Source organism: Camelus bactrianus, chromosome 28 (assembly GCF_048773025.1).
Source record: "Camelus bactrianus isolate YW-2024 breed Bactrian camel chromosome 28, ASM4877302v1, whole genome shotgun sequence".
In the NCBI taxonomy this organism is placed as follows: domain Eukaryota; kingdom Metazoa; phylum Chordata; class Mammalia; order Artiodactyla; family Camelidae; genus Camelus; species Camelus bactrianus.
In genome coordinates, this window is record NC_133566.1 from 19,027,731 (window position 1) to 19,035,270 (window position 7,540).

Here is a 7,540-nt window from a genome sequence, read left to right on the forward strand (position 1 = left end):
AACCAAAAGGACGCTTGGGAATTGTGCGCCCTTGTCTTGTCGGCTGGAGGGCTGTATTGTGTACGTCCTGAGGCGGGTGAGTGTGCATCCGTAGCTTTCCTTCCTGCAAATTGCAGACGGCGGTGAGATTCGGACTCTCTCACCGTCTGACTGCCTTCCCTGCGCTGAGCCGCTTGCTTTGGGTGCATGAGCCATGGGCATACACGCCAGTGCTTTCTCAGAGCCAGGAGCTGACCGGTGAGAGCCAGGGTGTGGTCATGCATTATAAACAGTGCTCGCACATTTCCAAGTTACGTTTTTAAATAATTCAGCAGTAACAATTCATATTTGTATGTTTTTGACACTTTACAAAGTCATTTAACATATGTGATTATTATCTTCACCAATTAGGAGAACAGTCCAGCTTGCTGAAGTGACACATCCTGAATCACAGTCATGAACTGGCAGAACTGGGGTTCAGCCCACGTCCCTCTGGTCCAAGTCTTGTTGCCCTAAACTAACCAGGTAGGAAAATCACCCAGCCGCTCCCTCACAGGTTGGTTTTTGTAGATTGTATAGAGAAACCCTGATGTGTCAGATGTTGCTACAGTGAGGGACTTCTAGGCTCATCCTGCAAAATGGGAATCTTGAATCCATTGGACCATCCTGTTACTCCTCACTTCATCTTCAGGACACAGTTTGTTTCTTAAGTAAACATTATTTTTAGGGAAGTTTTAGGTTCAGAGCACAAGCGAGCAGAAACTGTTGGATTCCCATGTATACCTCTTTCCCTGACACACGCCCAGTTTCTCACTTGTACGTATTGACATCTCGCCACAGAAGTACATTTATTCCTGGAATCGTAGAGTATGTAGCCCTTTCATACTGTTTGCTTACTCTTAGTAGTGTGCGTGTAAGTTTCCTCCATGTCTTTTCCTGGCTTGACAGCTCATTTCCTTTTAGCGCTGAATGATACTCCATTGTCGGCATGCGCTACACTATCGATTCACTTTCTGAAGGACATCTTGGTCACTGCAAAGTTTTGGCAGTTAGGAATAAAGCTGTGCATGTCTGTGTGCAGGTCTTTGGGTGGACACGTGTTTCAGCTCATTTAGGGGAATACCATGGAGCACAGCTGCTGGATCGTATGGTAAGAGTGCGTCTAGTTTTGTAAAACACTGACAAACTGTCTTCCAGGGTGGCTCTGTCGTTTTGCATTCCCGCCAGCAATGATGAGACTTCCTCTTGCTCCACATCCTCAGCATTTGATGATGTCAGTGTTTTGGGTTTTGTAAAGACAACATGCCAGAACATACAGGATGCAGCAAAAATAGTGCTCTGAGGAAGATTTGCAGCTGTAAATGCCTACATTGTAAAAGAAAAATACCCCAAGTCAATTACCAGTAAGTACATCTTAAGCAACTAGAGAAAGAAAAGCAAACTGAACCCAAAGCTAGAAGGAAGAAGCTAAAAATTGAGAGTGGAAATCAATGAAATTTGAAACAGAAAAACACTAGAGAAAATCAACAAAACCAAAAGATGGTTTTATGAAAGATCAACAAAACTCATCTTTAGCTAGATTGACTAAAAGGGAGCGGAGAGGGAGGGGAAGGAGGAGTGAGAAGACTCAAGTTACTAAAATCAGATGGAACATTACTACCAGCTTTACAGAGAAGGATTTTAAGAAAATAATATCCACAGGCATCATAAACTTATGGTCACTAGGGGTAAGGGGGTGGGAAGGGGTAAGCTGGGAGTTTGAGGTTTGTAAATATTAGCTACTATGTATAAAATAAACAAGTTTCTTTTGTACAGCACTGGGAACTATATTCAATATCTTATAGTAACCTTTAATGAAAAAGAACATGCAAAAGAATATATGTATGTATATGTATGACTGAAACATTATGCTGTACACCAGAAACTGACACACTATGAACTAAGTATATACTTCAATTTAAAAGTTAAAAGAAAGAAAAAATAATATGAACAACTATATGCCAACAAATTGGATAACCTAAGTGAAATGGAAAAATCCCTAGAAACAAACTACCAAAACTGAAGAGTTGGAAATCTGAATAGGATTACATGCCATGACCAAGTGAGACTTACCCCAGGAATGGAATATGAAAATCAAAGTAACAAGCCATAGTAAAAAGAATGAAGGAAGAAAACCACATAATCATCTCAATTTATGCAGAAAAGACATTTGGCAAAATACAAAACTCTTTCAGGATGGAAAACACTCAGTAAACTAGGAACGGAAGGGAACTGCTTCAACATAACCCAGAACATAATACAAAAAAATGCACAGCTAATAGCACACTCAACATGAAAAACTGAGAGGTTTTGAAAGTTAAGATCACAATCAAGCCATGAATACACAAGGAGGGAAAAATGGTCTCTTCAATAAATGGTTTTGCGAAAACCGCACAGCCACATGCAAAAGAATGAAACTGGACCACTTTCTTATATCATATACACAAATTAACTCAAAATGGATTGAAGAGTTAAATGTAAGACCTGAAACCATAAAACTCCTAGAAGGAAACATAGGTGGTTAAGTTCCTTGACATAGGTCTTGGCCATGATGTTCTGAATCTGATACAAAAAGTAAAATCAACAAAAACAAACAAGTGGGACTACATCAAGCTAAAAAGCTTCGCACAGCAAAGGAAACCATCAACAAAATAAGAGCTTCCTACTGAATAGGAGAAAAATAGTTGCAAATCATGTGTCTGATTAGGGGTTAATATCCAATATAAAGAACCCATGCAACTCAATAGCAAAAAAAGAAGCAATCTGATTTAAAATGAGTAGAAGACCTGAAAAGACATTTTTCCAAAGAAAGCATACAGATGGTCAACGGGTACATGAAAAGATGCTCAACATCATTAATCATTAGGAAAACACAAAACTACAATGAGATCACCTCACACCTGTAGAGTGGCTATTATAAAAAAAGACAAGAAATAAAACTTGTTGCAAAGATACAGAGAAAACCCTTGTGCAGTGTTGGCAGGAATGCAAATTGGTGTAGCCGCTATGGAAAATATGGAGAGTCCTCAAAAAAATTAAGAATAGAACTACTATATGATATGGCAGTGCTACTTCTCGGTATTTGAAGAAAATTAAGACACTAACTCAAAAAGCTATGTGCACCCCCATGTTCACTGCAGCATTATTTACAATAGCCAAGATATGGAAACAACCTAAATGTTCATTGATGGATGAATGGATACAGAAATTGTGGTATATAGATAATGGAATGTTATTAAGCCATAAAAAGGAATGCAATCTTGCCATTTGTGATGACATGGATGGCCTTTGATGGCATTATGCTAAGTGAAATATGTCAATCAGAGAAAGAAGAATACCATACAGTCTCTTACATGTATATCTTGTGAGTGTGTGTGTGTGTGTGTGTGTGTGTGTTTATCTGCATGTCCCCATCTCTAAAAGAGGAAATAATGGCAGCTGCTTCATTAAGTTATTGCAAGATTGCAATGCAACATGAAAAAGTGCTCAATAAAGTGCCTGGTTCACAGTAAGCATCCATTCCTGTTTATTACTATTGAGGTGATGAGGGACTTAAAAAAAAAGAAAAAGAAAAAAAGTTACTACTCGTTTCACTGAGCCCAGTTACTCTTAATATCTGAACTAGGTGATTCCTCTGGCATCTTCCATACACAACACACTTATTAAATGATCAAACTTAGTTTTTCCTTTAGAAATCAACCAACCAGTCAACCAGCCAAACTCCCAGTCTTGGGCCCTAGAGAAAAAGAAGAATTGTTGTTTAACAAGACAATAAAAATCAAAGGAGATGGTAAGGTGAGAAACTGACAGCTGGAGGTAGGGAAGGAAGTCTGAGGGATTACAAAGTGCAAAATGGACCCAAGCTAGTTCTTCTGAGAAATAGCCTTCCTAATTGTCTAGAATGGGTAAAAAAGTGTGTCAGGAAAATGCAGGGAAGGGGGCATGGGCAGAACTGTTTAGATTTATTTTAATTTAAGAGCATAGGCAGAAAAGAAAAAAAAGATTGCAAACAAGACAAGAATGCCTGGCTTTTATTCAACATGGAACTGCAAGTTCTAGCCAGAGCAATTAGGCAGGAAAAGAAATTAAAGGTACCCAGATTGAAAAGGAAGATGTAAAATTATCCCTACTCATAGATGACATAATCTTACATGTTGAAAATTCTAAAGATTACACACACACACAAACACACTCCCTCTCTCTCTCTCTCTCTCTCTCTCCCTCTTAGAGCAGATAAACAAATTCATCAAAGTTTCAGGATGCAAAAATCCATTAAAAAAAAGTAAGTTGCATTTCTATACACTAGCAATGAACAACCCCCCAAAATTAAGAAAAATAATTCCACATTGAATAGCATCAAACAGCATAAAATACTTAGGAATAAATTTAACCAAAGAGGCATAAGACTTGTACACTGAAAACAAGAAAACAAGGCTGAAAGAAATTGAAGACACCAGTAAGCAATCATCTTGAAATATCTAAATGTACGAAGTCAGCATGTTGTACATCTTAAACTTACACAATGTTATATGTCAGTTATATCTCCATAAAGTGGAGGGGAAAAGACACCAATAAATGGAAAGATGTCTCAAGTTCATGGATCACAGGACTTAATATTGTTAAGATGACAATACTACTCAAAGCAATACATGTAGTTTCAATGCAATAATCTCTATCAAAGTTCAGATGGCATTTTTTTCCAGAAACAGAAAAACCCACCTTAAAATTCATATGGAATTCAAAAGGACCCTGAATATTGAAAACAATCTTGAAAAGGAACAAGTTAGAAGACTGTGGTCCTTCTTGATTTCAAAACTTAATTCAAAGCTACAGAAATCAAACAGTGCAGTACTGGCATAAGACTGTTATATAAGACTAATGGAATAGATTGAGAGTCTAGAAGTAAACCCTCATAACTATGGTCAATTGTTTCTGACTATGGTGCCAAGACTATTCAGTGGGGAAAGAACAATTTCTTCAACAAATGGTGCTGGAAAACCGGATATCTATATTCAAAATGACTGACTGAATGAATGAATGAATGAAGTTTGACCCTTACTTTATACCACATACAAGAATTAACTCAAAATAGATCAAATCTAAATTGGAGTTAAACCACAAAACTTAGAGAAGAAAACATAAGAGCAAATCTCATGACCCTGGATTTAGCAATGGTTTCTTAAATATAAAATAAAAAGCACAACCAAAAAAGAAAAAGATGAATTAGATAATTAAAATTAAGAATAAAAATTTTTTTTCATCAAAGGACACTATCAAGAGGATGAAAAGACAACCCACAGAATAAAAGAAAATATCTGCAAATAATGTATCTGATAATGGTTTAATATCCAGAATATATAAAGAACTCTTACAACTCAACAACTAAAAGACCAACAACCCAGTTAAAAAATGGGCAAAGGACTTGAATAGACATTTCTCCAAAGAAGACACTCAGATACCTAATACGCACATAAAAATTTGCAGACCATCATCAGGCAAATCAAACAACAACGAGGCAGCACTTCACACCTACTAGGATGGGCTATACTTTTAGAAAATGGAAAATAACATATGTTAGTGATGATGTGGAGAAATTGGAACCATCACACATTGCTGGTGCAAGTGTAAAACAGTACTGCCACTGTAGAAAACAGTTTGGTGGTACCTCAAAAATTTAAATATATAATTACCTTGTTACCACTCCAAGATATGTTCCCAAAAGGACTGAGAATAGGGACTCAAACAGATACTTGTACATTCATGTTCATAACAGCATTATTCACAATAGCCAAAAGGTGAAAACAATTCAAGTATCCATCACCATATGAATGGATTAACAAAATGTGGTATATGTAAACAATGGAATATTATTTGCCCATAAAAGAGCAAAGTTTTGATACATGTTACAGTATGGATGAACCTTGAAAGCATTACGCTTAGTGAAGTAAGCCAGACACAAAAGGATAAATATTTTGATTCCACTTACATGAATCATCTACAACACACAAATTCATAGGCAGAAATGAAGATTATCAGAGGCTGGGGTAGGAGAGAAAAAGGAGTTGTTGCTAAATGGTTACAGAGTTTTTGTTTGAGGTGACAAAAAAATCTGAAAATGGATAATGGTGATGGTTACACAAACTTGTGAATACCACTTAACTGTACACATAAAAATGGTTAAAACAGCACATTTTATGTTACATATACCATAATAAAAAATAGTAAAATATAAATCTATATTGAAATTTACTAAATGATTTTTTTGTGTGTGTGTACAGGCATACCTTTGAGATACTGCGCATTCGGTCCCAGACCACTGCAATAAAGCAAATATCACAATAAAGCAAGTCACACATTTTTTTTTTGGTTTCCCAGTGCATATGTTTACACTATAATGTAGTCTATTAAGTGTGCAATAGCATTATGTCTAAGAAAAAGTACATTCCTTAATTTAAAAATACTGCTAAAAAAAAATCTGAGCCTTCAGTGAGTTGTATGTAGCAGTAACATCAAAGATCACCACTGATCAGAGGTCACAGTAAGAAATATAAGGAAAAAGTTTGAAACATTACAAGAATTACCAAAATGTGACACAGACACAAAGTGAGCAAATGCTGTTGGAAAATGGCTCAGATGGACTTGCTCAATTCAGGGCTGCCACAAGCCTTCAATTTGTAAAAAATGCAGTGTCTGCCAAGCACAGTAAAATGAAGTATGCCTATTTGAGATAATCACCTAGACTTTTTTTTGCCTTCTGTTAATACGGTGAGTTAATGTATAAATATTCTGATATTAAACTAGCCTCATGTTCCTTAGTTAACATTTTTTTTGTCATAACATACCATTTTTTATACACTGCTGGGTTTGAATGTGCCAATATTTTATCTAGGATTTTTTGCAAGTGTGTATATAAGTAATATTGGCCTATAATTTCCTTCTCTTGTACTGCCCTTATCAGATTTTAATATCAAGTGTACTAGCCATATAAAATCCACTGAGTAGTTATCTGTTTTCTATTCTCTTCGCTATTTTTGCAAAAATTGTCTCTTTTCTAAAATTTGGTTCAAACTCACTTGTAAAGCTGTCTGTGCCTGATGCCTTTTAAACGGTATGGATGGTGCAGAGATTTTTGATTAACAATTTAATTATTTTAATATTTATCCAGATTTTCAAAGTCAATTTTGATAATTAGTTTTCTAGAATGCTGCCCATTTCATTTGTTTTAAAATAACATTAATAGAATTCCCTTTTATTTTAAAAATCTCTACTATATGTACATTTTCACTTCATTTCTAATATTCACTTTGCTTTTGCTTTTTCATCGGTCTTGTCATAAGTTTGTCTGTTACTAATTAATATTTTTCAAAGCTTTTGACCTTGTTGATCATTTCCATTTCTTAATTTTAACTTTTATTTTTATTAATCTATTCCTTTTGTATACTGAGATTTATTATTACATTATTAGCTTATTGATTACTGATTGATTAAGCTTATTATTAGCTTAAATATTCCCTTTTTGCTT